A 15997-nucleotide genomic window follows, 5' to 3' on the forward strand; every position below is an offset into this window, starting at 1 on the left:
ACTGAGAAAAATACAGGGCACTCTGTGAATGACTGCTGTGCTGCGCAAGCAACCCCTGTCTGCACTATGCAGAAGGGGAGCCACTCAGCACAGGATCTGGGAGATCAGGCTGACAACTAATGTGATTCCCCACTTCCACAATGATCCTACTAATGTTGAAGATATATACTTACATTGGTGAAAGCTGGACAAATGTAACTATGCAGAAAAACTGCACCGAGAATTCAGCTTTAGCCTCCAGCTTTTTTTAAATAATCAAAACCTCCAGAAATCAATTAAGATGAATATGAGTAGTATAGGTAAGAAAGACACATTGTTTTATCCAAGTCAATTACAACATTACAATTAGCTCCAACAGAAGACTACCTGAGGATTGGACAATAGCCTGGAAAGGTTCATACCATAACAGCTTGCCCTGGTCCAAATGCACAAGCAGTCAGCATTGTTTCATATAGATAAATCAACACATCTCACCACCATTAGTGATATAATGTGCATATGCTAAAACACGAAATATTAATAATATAGTATACAAACATGTACAACAAAATAATATAGAAATATATAAATCATTTACAAAAGTCCTTTTTATGACAAGATAATAGTCATTTTTATATTCAGTGAATCTTCAATAATACATTCTTCACCTTACTCAATTTAAGTGAATGATCACACCTCCACCTAAAACTGACCAACTCACCAGATTACCTTTCATGTAAATAATTTTTGTTTGATTTTTATCTTTAATCAGTAATTGATTTTACACTATTGCATTTTCTGCTCCATTTTAACTGAGGTTTGGTTTCTGGGAGAATGCAATCAACTTACAGTTGATGCGTGCCAAAAGGAATTGTTCAACTGAGGCAGCATTCAGAGCTGAGAGTAATCAATTGATCGAACAATTCAGGAGGAGGGGGTTACAAGATGTGGGACCTAATAAAATTTTATAACAAGGTGAAGGACAGTCACAGGGAATCCCTACTGGGCCCCAAGAAGAGAAATGATGACACTCAAAGTTGGGATGTGCATTACAGGTACATATTCCAGACAATCTGAGTAGATTTTCAGTATAATAAGAAGGTATTGGAATGTCCTTGATGATGATAAAGATATGTCTGCAGTGCTTCCAATAAACCCCATAATCACTTACAGGAGGGGAAAAAACTTCAGATATTTATTGGTACACAGTCATCTAGAAAATAATTCAGTGGCACATTCAATTCCCACCTGGCTACCAGAGAAACCATCAGGAAGCTTTTGATGTGGACATTGCAAAGCCTCTATACCGATGGTGAAGGGATTAGTAAATCTGAAGGACAGACAAGTGATTAAAATCAATTCCTTTTATAATTGCAGCAGAGAAGGTGTTATGCATGTTTCAAAATGCCCCTGTTATATGTGGGCAGCAATATGTCAATTTAGGCATTGTGCCTCGAAAAAAGGAAAGACCACTTTCAATACATTTGGCAGAAATACAATTGTAATGCCTCAAGTTGTTTTCATCTTTATTTCATTTGAGCACCCCTGACAAAGGCCTTTAAAGGGTGAAACATGTTGGGTATTTTTGAGAGCACTTTCTAATTTTGGGTGCACACGCAGTTTATTTTAGAGGACGGAGAGACTCCAAGTTGTGAATTTATAAGGGTGTCCTTTTTCCAATGCTCAGTTTGATTTTTGGGGTGGTGAAGGTGTTTAAGGAGATCCTTTCCCTTTTAAATCACTGAAGTCGACTCAGTATTTCTTCATATACAGAATGTCACAAAACCGAGTACACCCCTCACATTTTTGTAAATATTTTATTATATATTTTCATGTGACAACATTGAAGAAACGACACTTTGGTACAATGTAAAGTAGTCAATGTACAGCTTGTATAACAGTATAAATTTGCTGTCCCCTCAAAATAACTCCACACGCAGCCATTAATGTCTAAAGCGCTGGCAACAAAAGTGAGTACAACCCTAAGTGAAAATGTCCAAATTGGGCCCAATTAGCCATTTCCCTCCCCGGTTTCATGTGACTCATTAGTGTTACAAGGTCTCAGGTGTGTTAAATTTTGTGTCATCACTCTCACTCTCTCATAATGGTCACTGGAAGTTCAACATGGCACCTAATGGCAAATAACTCTCTGGGGATATGAAAAAAAGAATTGTTGCTCTACATAAAGATGGCATAGGCCAGTGATGGCAAACCTTGGCATCCCAGATGTTTTGGAACTACATTTTCCATGATGCTCATGCACACTGCAGTTGAGCATCATGGGAAACATAGTTCCAAAACATCTGGGGTGCCAAGGTTCTCCATTACTGGCATAGGCTATAAGATTGCCAAGACCCTGAAACTGAGCTACAGCACAGTGGCCAAGACCATAAAGCAGTTTAACAAGACAGGTTCCACTCAGAATAGGCCATGCCATGGTCGACTAAAGAAGTTGAGTGCACCAGAGGTTGTTTTTGGGAAATAGACATATGAGTGCTGCCACCATTGCTGCAGAGGTTGAAGGGTTGGGGGGGGTCAGCCTGTCGATGCTCAGACCATACGCCACACACTGCATCAAATTGGTCTTCATGGCTGTCGCCCCAGAAAGAAGGCTCTTCTAAAAACGATGCACAAGAAAGCCTGCACACAGTTTGCTGAAGACAAGCAGACTAAAGACAAACACAGAGTTACTAGAACTATGTCCCGTAGACTGATGAAACCAAGATAAACTTATTTGATTCAGATGGTGCCAAGCGTGTGTGGCAGAAACCAGGTGAGGAGTACAAAGACAAGTGTGCCTTGCCTACAGTCAAGCGTGGTGGTGGGAGCTACAGCTTATTGAGAGAACCGTGAATGCCAACATGTACTGTGACATTTCACTGAAATGTGAGGGGTGTACTCACTTTTGTGGAAAAAAAATAAAATAAATTATATATTATATTTACCGTATATATATATATTTTTTTTTTTTTTTTTTGCTGTGTACAGGGAGGAACTGGTATATAGGAGAGGTGATTTTCTTAGTTTTTGAACCTGGTCTACAGAGACTGGTTTTTCCTTAACCCCTTAGAGCCAGCGCCTTCCCGCCCTTTCAGGGCTTTAAAATGCCATGAGGCCTGGTGGGGATTATGGACACGTGACCGCCGTGATTGGCTGTCACATGAATTGGAGCTTTCAGTTAGCTGCCTGTAACTGCCAAGAGCACGCTCTCGGCACATCTTTGGCTCTATCGCATGCAAATATGCAACCACTTGGCACAAAAAGCTGCAGAGAGACTACATATTTGTCTGCGCTCTGCACGAATCATTTAAAGCCTATCCAGGCCTGAAAACAAAAAATAGGATTTTTATAACAGCTTACCTGTAAAATCCTTTTCTTTTGAGGTACATCACAGGACAAAGAGACTCAGTAATTACTGATGGGTTATGGGGTATCACTAGGTGATTGGACACTGGCACACCCTAGACAGGAAGTTCAATCCCCCATATAACCCCTCCCCTTACTGGAGGTACCCCAGCTTTGTAGCAAAGCAATATAAGTGTATTAGAAGAAGGGAGGGACCTCTGTATTCCGTGATGTACCTCAAAAGAAAAGGATTTTACAGGTAAGCTGTTATAAAAATCCTATTTTCTTTCTCATACATCACGGGACACAGAGACTCAGTAATTACTGATGGGATGTCCCAAAGCAATGCTATCTGAGGGGAGGGGAACCACACAACATAGGGTGTAATCATAAATAGAGAAAGAGACGGCGCCCTCTAAGTGCAGCAATAAAGTTACTCAAATTTATTAAAAACTGTTTAAAAACACTCACATTAGATTAGTGGTGTAAAGGCACATCTTAGATACAATGTTTCATCCGTATGTCCATAGGCACGACTCACAAGGCTGTAGTACAGGATTCGCAGTGTCTGACTTTATGGTCGATGGTTACTGGCTTTAGTCCATTCCATGAAATTCTTCAGGATGGTCAGAAAGATTGAGGTAGTGCTGGTCACTGTAGTGCCCTTGTTTAAATCTTCGGGGGGTCAGTGTCCTCAGGAGACGGGCTGGGATAAGCGACGCTTCGGAGCATGCATGCTCCTTCATCAGGCTATGATAATGGTCATATAATGGAGGCAAACTTAAATGCTGAGTGGGAGGGGCGTGGGGGGGTGGGTGGTGACATAAAATAAAATAAAAGGGTGTATATCATGTCATGTAAGCAGAGATATAAAGAGATGTCAGTGTGTATTAACTGTGTGTATTAAATGCAGAGTGTGCACGGAAGCATTACTAGCATGCCAAGATGCGGCGTGAGTGCAGCTATAGCGCGCCGTATGGAGGGGGTTGCCGTGGAGATGGAACAAGCGCAGTGGCCGTCGGGGATTCCCTGTGCGGCGTGTGCGTAATTAGGTTACGTCAGCTAGAGGAGGGAGGGTAGCTATGCAAATGGGGCATGCGCAGTAAGGCGGCGGGAGATACATAGGAGCGAGGGAGCAGGGACAAAGCGAAGGGGGTAACTATGGGAATGGAGCATGCGCGGTAGCGCCAAGGGAACTCGGTAAACACAGAAAGAAAGCATTACAGTGGCCATGACAACAATTGAACATTAAGAATTAAGTTATGGGATAGATGGGGGAAAAAAATGGAGGAAATTAAGAAAATTACACTTAGAGAGACAGTATTAAGAGACACAAAACAAGAGTAAACAAAGAATGGGTGGGCAAAGGATTAAGTATATATGTGCATGTCGATAAAAAATAATAAATAAGGAAATGAAGTGGAAATAAAAATATAAATAAAAAAGAAAATAAAATAAAGAAATGAAAGTAAAAATAAATATAAAAATAGGAATAAAAATAAGAATAAAAATAAAGGTTAAAAAAAAAAAAAAAAATTATAAAAAGAAGGGGGGGGGGGGAAGGGGGAAGAAGGAAAAAAGAGCAATACGGTGTTTGGGGTAAATAGACGCCTGTGAAACCATGCGCATGTGAGAAGGGAGATCGGTACAATAGACCTCATAGATGTTCAAGTCACCATATTAATGTAGACATATGCATACAGAAATCTAAATTCATACTTATTGAACAAGGAAAAAGAGGGATTGGGGGCTTACATAAAATGGGGGAATCACACAAGTATAAAAATATATAAATATATAATAAAGATATGTATAAATGAATAAATACATGTATTTCATAAGAGAATATTGTATATATATATATATATATATATATATATATATTTTGATTCCCTCGTTTAGGCCCCCAGGAGCTAAAGTGTCTAATTTATATATCCAGTAATTTTCTCTTTCGCATAAACGTTTATAACGTTCAGCGACTGGAAATGTTGAAGGAATAGATTCTATCACTCAGACACGTAAACCTATAATAGATTGTTCATGATATTCTTTGAAGTGTCTGGGGACACTATGTTTATCCTTTCCTTTCTCAATTAGATTGCGATGTTCGCCAAATCTTTTACGAAGTGCATGTATAGTGCGGCCTACCTATAGTAGGCCACAGGGACAAGTAAGGCAATATATTACGTACTCAGAACTGCAATTAAAGAATTCAGAAATGGGATATCGTTTCCCCTTATGAAAAAAATATTTTTGTTTGTGGTTGAGATGAGCACAAGTGAGGCATAGAGGTTTTTACATTGGTACATGCCTTTGATATCGAAGAAAGTAGTAAGGGTATTAGCTTGAGGACCGGACTTATTGATTTTGCTGGGTGCTATTTGTGATTTGATGTTTTTGGCACGTCTGTAGGTAATGACCGGTTTGTCGCTTAGACTGTGTTTAAGATGAGGATCTTCCTGTAGGATAGACCAATGTCTTTTGACGATCTTTTCCATTGTCTTAAACCTGTTATGGAATTTAGTGACAAATCTTATCGGCTGAGCGGTGTTGGTGTTGCGAGTATCGGTAGGAAGTGATACATGAGGACATGTCTCAGGGGTAAAACTATCTAGGTAATATGAATAGGCCTCATTGACAGTTTGGTCGGGGTAACCTTTGTCTTTGAATGTTTTTTATCAGAGTTTGACCATGGGAGATAAAGTCTTGTTTTAATGTACAGTTCTGCTTGAGACGATAGAATTGACTTTTTGGGATATTTTTTAGCCATTTTGGGTGGTGGCAACTGTCAAAATGTAGGTAAGAATTTCCAGAGGTAGGTTTCGTGTAGTTTTGGGCATAGATAGTGTTACTTTTATGGAACAGTTCCAAATCGAGGAATGCCAAAGTATCACCATCTGTGACAGAGGTGAAGGATAAACCCATGTCATTGTTATTACAATGGTGAACAAAAAGGTGGGATGAGGCCTTCAGGGCCATCCCAGATGATGACTATTTTTATTTTTATGTATGTATAATGATTCCCAGAGACCCATTGTAAGATTGGCATAGCTGGGAGCAAAATTTGCCCCCATAGCTGTGCCTTTTGTTTGGATATAGTAATTCCCATATGATTCGAAATAATTATGTGTTAAACAGAATTTTAGTATTTCCATTCAAAATGAATTTTGGTGGGATTAAGTTGTGGTTCGTTGCTGAGGAAATGTTGTATGGCTTGTAACCCAATTTCATGGGGAATAGATGTGTACAAGGACACAACGTCAAGAGAGAGCCAACGGTAAGTCGGCTCCCAAGAGTAGGGTTGCAAAGTATTCAATAAGCGAGTGCTATCTTTGATGTATGAAGGTAAGTTTTGGACTATGTTTTGCAGAAAGTGATCAAGATAGATGGAGAAATAACTAGTGACACTATCCATTGCTGCCACTATAAGTCTTCCGGGGGGATGTACATGGTCCTTATGAATTTTTGGTAGATAATAAAAATAGGGTCTTTGATAAAAATCATGTTTAAGGAAGGCAGCTTCGGCAGTACTGATGACCCCATCGTTAGTAGCTCGATCGATGATCAGGTGGGCTTCTATCATAAATTCTGGTAAGGGGTCTCTATGTAGTCTCTTGTAAGTGGAGGTATCGGAGAGGAGTCTGGTTGTTTCTTGTATGTAGTCGGTACGATTTAGGACTACAATGCTACCTCCTTTATCAGCTGGTCTGATTATGATGGATTTATTGTCAGTAAGGGATTTGAGAGACGTACGTTCTGCAGAGGTTAGATTGGATGAGGGGCGAGTTTGTGATTTGGATGATTGGCACATCTTTAGCATGTCTGAGTAGACAACTTGATAAAAAGTTTGAACATATGGCCCTTTGGAAAAAGTGGGGTAAAAAATAGACTTAGGTTTGAAGTTGGTATGTTGCAGGGGGGGGTAGGTATTGAGTTAGGAAGTCTGCGAGATCATCATCATGATGATGTATTGGGTCATCGTCATTGTACAATTCTTCCAATTGTTCAAGTGCTTGGAGTTCGGGTGATCCGAAGGAAGCAGGGATATCAACATTGGTACTGCGATTTGTTTGGGAGTTATCAGAGTTGGCTGCCATTCCATCTTTTATGTATTTCTTATTGTTTTGGATGTTAAAATGGCGTTTTATGGTGATGTTTCTAACAAATCTGTTAAGATCTAGAAATAAAGTAAACGAATTAGGTAAGGCGGTCGGGGAAAAGGTGAGGCCTCGTGCTAATAAGGATAAATCAGAAGCTGATAGATTATGATCAGAGAGATTAAATATTTTCACAGTCTGCGCAACTTGACGCCTCTCTTTGTGTCTATGTCTCCCCTCGCCAGCCACTGCCCTTGTTCCATCTCCACGGCAACCCCCCTCCATACGGCACGCTATAGCTACACTCATGCCGCATCTCGGCATGCTAGTAATGCTTCTGTGCACGCTCTGCATTTAATACACACAGTTAATACACACTGACATCTCTTTATATCTCTGCTTACATGACATGATATATACCCTTTTATTTTATGTCACCACACACCCCCCACGCCCCTCCCACTCAGCATTTAAATTTGCCTCCATTATATGACCATTATTACAGCCTGATGAAGGAGCATGCATGCTCTGAAGCGCCGCTTATCCCAGCCCGTCTCCTGAGGACACTGACCCCCCCAAAGATTTGATCAAGGGCACTACAGTGACCAGCATTACCTCAATCTTTCTGCCCACTCTGAAGAATTTCATGGAATGGACTAAAGCCAATATCCATCGACCATAAAGTCAGACGCTGCGAATCCTGTAGGGCTGCAACTAACGATTATTTCCATAATCGATTAATCGGCCGATTATTTTTTCGATTAATCGGATAAAATCATATTAAAAAAGAAAAAAAAAAACGCACAATATGAAAAATAAACGCACAATGTAAAAATGAATCAATTATCAAATGTTGATCTATAAATTATACCACGTGATGAATATATATCTCAGAGTGCACAATGACTAAATAAAAAAGCCAATACTATTAAAAATATATATATATGAAAGAACGCTTTTCACAATTGAATTTAAATTGTGCAGATACAATAATTAACAAGATTTGCACATTGCACTTTGCACAGATTTTACAAAAACACACCCACTAATTTCATTTTAATTTTTGTATAATTTACATTTCCTGGGGTTATAAAACATCAGAGTAGAGCGCTTTTACTACCTGTATTTATAACATTGGTATACTGTTCCAACTTTTTGTTGCGAGCCTGGGGTAGTGGCAGCCCTCTTATATCCACCGTTCTTTTGCAGCTTATCCATAGCGCAAACCCCCTTTTTTCTGTTATCTGTCCAACTCCGCCCGCAAGTCTCCGCCCGCTTCAGTCCATACTTTTTCTCTGCCGCTAAAGAAATATCCTGCGCATGTGCTGTTAATAGCATTGAAGTGGCGCATGCGCGGTAAAGGGCCGCCGTCAGCTATTTCAGTGACGGTGTAGTGTCATATTTTGCTGCCTATCACAGAATGCTACAGAAGTGACGTTGCCGCCAGAAATTGCGTACTGCGCATGCGCATAGCGTTCCAAACACTCGCGCCGTGCGTTCCAACATAGTTTCGGCAATACGGTTCAGCGAAACCATCACATAATGTTACGGAAGTGACGTTACAGACAACACAAACACTGGGCCGTGCGTTACAACACTAATACTTCCCTTGTTACCTAGTATTATTTACCAACCATTCTGAGCTACGTGCCGTGTTAGGTTCTGCATTGCTGGGACTTGTAGTGCCTATCCTGAGCTATCTGCTTCAATGTTCAGTGTCCTCATCCTTATCCCTGTGCTTCAATGTTCAGTGTCCTCATCCTTATCCCTGTGCTTCAATGTTCAGTGTCCTCATCCTTATCCCTGTGCTTCAATGTTCAGTGTCCTCATCCCTATCCCCGGGCTTCAATGTGCAGTGTCCTCATCCTTATCCCCCTGCTTCAATGTTCAGTGTCCTCATCCCTATCCCCGGGCTTCAATGTTCAGTGTCTTCATCCTTATCCCCGTGCTTCAATGTTCAGTGTCCTCATCCCTATCCCCGGGCTTCAATGTTCAGTGTCCTCATCCTTATCCCCCTGTAAGGATGAGGACACTGAACATTGAAGCATGTAGCTCAGGATAGGCACTACAAGTCCCAGCAATGCAGAACCTAACACGGCACGTAGCTCAGCATGGTTGGTAAATAATACTAGGTAATAAGGGAAGTATTAGTGTTGTAACGCACGGCCCAGTGTTTGTGTTGTCTGTAACGTCACTTCCGTAACATTATGTGATGGTTTCGCTGAACTGTATTGCCGAAACTATGTTGGAACGCACGGCGCGAGTGTTTGGAACGCTATGCGCAGTACGCAATTTCTGGCGGCAACGTCACTTCCGTAGCATTCTGTGATAGGCAGCAAAATATGACACTACAACAGAGCCGCACCGGAAGTGACGGGGTTACAATACAACACTGCCGCCGGGTGTGCCAAGATGGCCGCCAGCTCCGGAGCTAGGCCGAAGCCGCGGCCTTTCCTAAGGCCGCAGCCACGGACCGCTCCGCGGATCACATGGTGCGGACCGACTAATCGATAATGAAAATCGTTGACAACGATTTTCATTATCGATTATTATCGATGATGTCGATTAATCGTTTCAGCCCTAGAATCCTGTACTACAGCCTTGTGAGTCGTGCCTATGGACATACGGATGAAACATTGTATCTAAGATGTGCCTTTACACCACTAATCTAATGTGAGTGTTTTTAAACCATTTTTAATAAATTTGATTAACTTTATTGCTGCACTTAGAGGGCGCCGTCTCTTTCTCTATTTATTGTTTCATAGAGCTACTTCTTGCATTAAGACTGTCAGCCCATTAAGGTACAGCTTGTACTATGGACCCTCCACACAGACCACCTTGATGATCTACACAGACTCTGAACTCCTTATCGGGGACACTGGTGTGTGGATACATTTAAAACCCACACAAATAAATCCATATACGCTTGCTATATAGACACGATTTATTGTTCACTTAATATTTTAACTCATTGCATTCTAAATTATTCCTTTTTTATTTTATTTTTTATTAAAAAATAAATAAAAAATAAAACTCCCAGCGAGCGCCATATTATCCTCCTCTCATAGGGTGTAATCAGACCAAAGGCGATATCCTCATGCCTTCTCACATCCACCTGATAAAATTTGGTGAATGTATGGACTAATGACCAGGTTGTGGCCTTGCATATCTGAGCCATGGAGGCCTGGTGATGCACTGCCCACGAAGCACTAATAGCCCTAGTGGAGTGCGTCTTGATATTAAAAGGGGGAACTTTTTGCTTCAGACAATAAGCTTGAACAATTACTTGTCGATTCCACTTAGCAATGGTAGATTTCAACGCTGCCTGTCCTCTATTAGGACTTTATGCCAATACAAACAAAACATCCGTTTTGCGAACCTGAGCACTCGCTTCTAGATAGGCTTTGATTGCTCTATTAGATATGGTTCTTTACAAGACAGGGCCGCTAATTCTGTCTGTAGTGACTTCTCTTCCGTAGAACAGAGATTTGGAAAAAAGGAAGGCAGAACAATATCTTGGTTTAGATGAAAACCTGAGACCACCTTCGGTATAAAACTAGGATGAGGGCATAACACCACTCTATCCTTGTGCTCTATTAGATACGGTTCTTTACAAGAGAGGGCCGCTAATTCTAGATTGTAAGCTCTAACGAGCAGGGCCCTCTGATCCCTCCTGTATTGATTTGTATTGTAAGTGTACTGTCTGCCCTCATATTGTAAAGCGCTGCGCAAACTGTTGGCGCTATATAAATCCTGAATAATAATAATTCTGTCACTCTTCTGGCAGAAGAAATGGCCACCAGAAAAATGAATTTCCTTGTCAACAGATGAGGGAAATTTGACATATCAGTTCAAAAGGCAGCTTCTGTAATGCTGACAGAACTAAATTCAGGTCCCAGGGGTTTAGCGGCTCCTTAACTGTTGGATTAAGGCGCGTTACCCCCTGTATAAAGCTTCGGACCAAAGAATGCAAAGCAAGTGGACGCTGAAACAGAACTGATAACGCAGAGACACGACCTTTGATGGTACTCAAGGCCAGCTTCATCTCTAACCCCATTTGCAGAAATTCAAGGATTCTGCCTATGACATACTTTCTCGGGTGCCAACCCCTGGGTTCACACCAGGAGACATATGCTTTCCAGACTCTATGATAAATCATTTTGGAAGCGGAGTTGCTTGCATTAATCAATGTAGAAATCAAAGGGCCTGAATGCCCACATTTCTTCAGAACGTGAGTTTCAATAGCCAAACCGTTAAATTTAGCGTTCGTAAGGCAGGATGGAATACTGGTCCCTGGGATAGCAGGTCTGGATGTGATGGTAGGGTTCAAGGAGAGCCTAGCACCATCTTCACTATTTCTGCATACCAAGCTCTTCTGGGCCACGCTGGAGCCACCAGAAGCACCAACTTCTTTTCCTGCTTGATCCTGCAAAGAAGTCGCGGCAGCAGCCAAATAGGAGGGAATGCATAAATCAGAGAGAACTGATGCCACGGAACTACCAATGCATCTGTCCCACATGCAAGAGGATCCCTCGTTCTTGACACAAAGTTGTCAATCTTGTTGTTGAACCTGGATGCCAAGAGATCTACATCCGGAACCCCCCCCCCCATCTCTGGCATATAGCCAAGAAGACATTGGGGTGAAGAGACCATTCCCCTGGGTCTAACTGCCGACGACTCAAGTAGTTCGCTTGCCAGTTCTCTACCCCCGGAATGAAAATTGCCAATATACACGCACTAGCTTTTCTGCCCAGATCAAGATTTGGTTTAATTCTCTCTAAACTGAACAACTGGTGCCTCCTTGGTGATTGATATAAGCCACTGCTGTGGCATTGTCAGACTGGATCCTGACAGGGAAACCCTGTAACCTGAGCATCCAGGCTTTAAGGGCTAGATACACCGCACAGATCTCCAGAATGTTGATGGGTAAGGTCCTCTCGGTCTTGGACCATCTCCCTTGGACAGTCGACTGATCCAGAACTGCCCCCCAACCCAAAAGACTGGCATCTGTTGTTACCACTGTCCGGGTAACTGGTAAAAAGGATTTTACCTTTTTGCAGATTTTCGGGTATCAACCACCAACTGAGGCTCTGACTCACTGTGGGAGACAGACGCATCGGAAAATCTAACGCCTGAACCTTCTTGCTCCATGCTGACAGGATACTGTTTTGCAGCAGTCTCGAATTAAACCGAGCATAGGGAACTGCTTTGAATGAAGCCACCATCTTCCCCAGGAGCCTCATACAAAGGCGAATAGAAAGACCCTTCTTTGCTCTGACTACCTGAATCAGTTCTTTTAAGGAACAGATCTTTGCTTGGGGTAGAAATACCCTCTTCTGGGCTGTATCTATGATCAGATTCCAAATTCCCTAGTCTTCTTTCTGGTTTTAAAGAAGACTTCACTAAGTTGAGGACCCAACCTAGGTATTCCAGGTAGCTGACTGTGGTGACCAAGTTTTGGTCCAAGCGGGCTACTGACCAGTCTATCAAGAGCAGGTCATCTAGGTATGCTACTGCCGTTATACCTTGGGTTCTTAATCTGGCCAGAGGAGGGGCCAAGATCTTTGTAAACACCCGAGGTGCAGTAGCTAGCCCGAAAGGCAGAGCTACAAACTGAAAGTGGCGTTTTTCTACTTCAAAAACGCAGGTACTCTTGATGAGTAGGGAAAATAGGTACATGCAGGTACGCATCCTTGATGTCTATTGACGCCAGAAGTTCTCCACCTTGTAGGATGGAGACTACCGACCCAATTGATTCCATGCGGAAGGACCGTACTTTTCGAAATCGGTTTAGAGCTTTGAGATCTAGAACGGGTCTGAAAAGGTTTGAATAAAACCCCAATCTCTGCTCTTTCATGGGAAATACCACGATAACCCTTTGCGAGAATAGTCGCACCAAAGCTAGAAAGAGAGACTTCTTTTTCTCTGGGTACATTTGATCTGAGGAAACCAGGAGAAGGGAATTCTCAGAATTCTAGTTTGTAACTTAGAGTCATTGTGGAGATCACCCATCTGTGCTGAAATTCCTCCTGCCAGAGCCATGAGTACTTTAGCAGTCTCCCCCCCCCCCCCCCCATGCGAGCGAGCGGGGGCGCCCTTTCATAAGGAGGCCTTAGCGTTTTGTTTTGAAGACCTTCTCCCCCAGGACTTCTTTTGTCCCTGGGGTTGACTCTGAGTTTTAACCTTTGAGGCTGACTGAGGAAGCCGTCATAACTGCCTGGAGGCTGATGCCCCTGGCACTGGAGAAAGAGCCAGTTTAAAGGAGGGACGTTTACTCCTTTTCTTGACTGGTAAAAAGGGTGCTTTTCCCACTAGAGATCCTTTGGATATAAATTGTCCAAATCCTCTCCAAACAGTCTTGCACCACAAAAAGAAAATCCAGACAGGAGTTTCTTACATGGTGATTCGGCTGACCAATTTTTCAACCATAAGATTCTACGTATATGTACCAACCCAAGCGTAAGGCAAGAGGTCTGGAGAATAGAATCTCCGATAGCTTCAACAGCAAAACACAAAGCCACTGGTAGGTTGGCCAAACCCCGAGCTTGCTTTTCAGGTAAAACTTTGAGCACCCGTTTAACATGGTCTTTTAAATATTGGCAGACTACAATTGCTGCCACGGCAGGTTGAGCTACTGAACCTGCCAAGGAGAAAACGTTTTTTAATAGGAATTCCAATTTTTTTATCCGTTGGATCCCTAAGCATCTGAGCGTTGTCAACAGGACAAGTCAGGCTTTTATTTAACGGAAGATATGGCGGCGTCAACCGCCGGTGTAGCCTTTATTTATTTATCTACTTACGGCCGCTGCAGCCGCTTATCTCTCCCTCCTCACACACTGTCTGTGTGAGTAGGGAAAGCCGGCGATGAGAGATGATCTCATATGTTTACATATGAGATCATCTCTCATTGGGCACGCCGATCGCACTGTAAACTGCTGCTGTAATTGGCCGTTTACAGCGATCTGTGACTGGCTGTGTCAAGTAAACAGGAGGACGTCCAGGGACGGCCTCCCGGCAATTGGCGTCCGCGCTGCAGCCGTCTTTTGGCTATAGCACGGACACCTAGTGGTTAAGTACAAATCCCATTGTTTGTTAAAGTGGTTGGATCACATCCATACCACGTAGTTTTGGATTTTCTTGAAGGGGAAGCTATATGGGCTCACATACACAGAACATTGGGAATCCAGCCAGGACACATTCTATTTTTCCCCACAGGTACACTTAAAGCAATAATAAACCCAAAATCAAAAATGTATTATATTGCAGCATACCAATCCTTATAACAACCTTAGATGTCGTGGCTGCATTCTTTTTTAGTTTTTAACATCTGTTTTCACCTGGTGATCTGGCCAGTAACACACCTCCTGTATTAGCGTGACTACACTCTGGATGAGGGAGCAATAGAGGCACCTTTGGCCATCAGCATTGTCAATCTAAGAGAGTAGCAGATGTGTTTGATGTACTAGCAGATTTAAATACACTAAACAAATTGAAGCCAAACTCCAACTCACAATTTTTAAGTAGTTACAGCAACAGTTTTGTACTTTTTGGGATAAAGGTTTTACATAAATAAAACATTAGCTGATCATTGTATACACCCCAGTCAGTGTTAAATGGTTTGTCCCAAACCTGTAACTACTACAGCTGCAGGACAGCTTGTTTTGTTGAAAAAGTAGGGACTTACTGACAGGATCACTAGGTGAAAATAAAAAGAAAGAAAGCTTAGAAAGGAAAAACAAATGCAGCCTTCAAATCTACAAATTAATAAGCTGAATAATAACAAATGTTTGGGTTTAGTACCACTTTAAGTCCACTTGAAAATGAAAAAAAAAAAAGGAAAAACGTCCCCACTAATGCAGGGGGAAACTCTCCTGTTTGTAGCACCGATTTCATAATTGCGGGCCTAAGGAACATCTTGTGGGGCCTCCATGCACACTTATATTTGTGTACACGCAGTGCTATTAAAAATAGCAAACAAAAAAATAAACTGGTCCTTCTGCAGATTAATGTCATAATGTGGTAGTATGCACTCTTGTTCTGGGTGGACGTCATATGGCGGCGCACCCAAACAGCCGCTCATATGCACGCAGGGGTGCGCGGTGTGACCCCGATCTCTAAAGAGCACCTGAACCATGTGATCGGCTGTGTCTAATCACAGCCAGTCACATGTAAATACAGGAAGTAATGCCAGTAATCCGCTCCCATCGCCTCGCACTGACACAGTGTGCGGTGAGGAGAGCCAATCAGTGGCATCTCCTCGCAGGGGAGAACAGGGAATGTAATCAGGGCACTGATGATCATTGCCCCAATTACAGTAAAGCCCCAGAAGTGACACCAATCAATGCCCATGAGTGCTACCAACTAATACTCAAGAGTGCCATCAGTTGTCATGAGCGTCCATCAGTGACACAAACCAGTGCCCATTACTGGTGCCAGTCAGTGCTGCCTTTTTGTACCCATCAGTTCAAATCAGTGCTGCCTATCTGTGCAGCCCATCAGTGCCAATCAGCTCCGCCTATAAGTGCGGCATAAGAGTGCCACCACATCAGTGCCACCTTCTTAGAGCACGAGTGAAG

At 42.3% G+C, this 15997-nt stretch overlaps 1 protein-coding gene across 2 annotated transcripts in view; it reads right to left on the reverse strand.

Annotated features, from left to right (window-relative positions):
* The window catches only part of RNF14 (ring finger protein 14), an 89426-nt gene that overhangs the window by 65831 nt on the left and 7598 nt on the right, over positions 1–15997 (reverse strand). The window lies entirely within an intron of this gene.

This window comes from Lithobates pipiens, unplaced genomic scaffold, assembly GCF_037356315.1.
Source record: "Lithobates pipiens isolate NorthernLeopardFrog02 unplaced genomic scaffold, aLitPip1_a1.2 Scaffold_8, whole genome shotgun sequence".
NCBI lineage: Eukaryota > Metazoa > Chordata > Amphibia > Anura > Ranidae > Lithobates > Lithobates pipiens.